This window comes from Theobroma umbraticum, unplaced genomic scaffold (assembly GCF_002168275.2).
Source record: "Theobroma umbraticum cultivar Fairchild unplaced genomic scaffold, ASM216827v3 scaffold_188.0, whole genome shotgun sequence".
In the NCBI taxonomy this organism is placed as follows: domain Eukaryota; kingdom Viridiplantae; phylum Streptophyta; class Magnoliopsida; order Malvales; family Malvaceae; genus Theobroma; species Theobroma umbraticum.
In genome coordinates this window covers 159096-159302 of record NW_018397295.1, presented here as the reverse complement: position 1 = coordinate 159302, position 207 = coordinate 159096, and positions in this window count along the sequence as shown.

The window sequence follows — 207 nt, the reverse complement described above, 5'->3', positions numbered from 1 at the left end:
TAATTGATTTTAAGTTGAATTTTTTGACATTTTTATTTAAAACAGATTATAATTGAATGCCTGCCTTGAGAAACATGAAGATAAAGCCATTTATTGGTAAGAAAAATCTATTTATAGTCACCCATGCCTTTGGAAGCCTTGTTATTCGCTTTAAATGGTTTTATATTCTCGTAATTGACTTTAAGTTGAATTTTTTTATATTGTTGG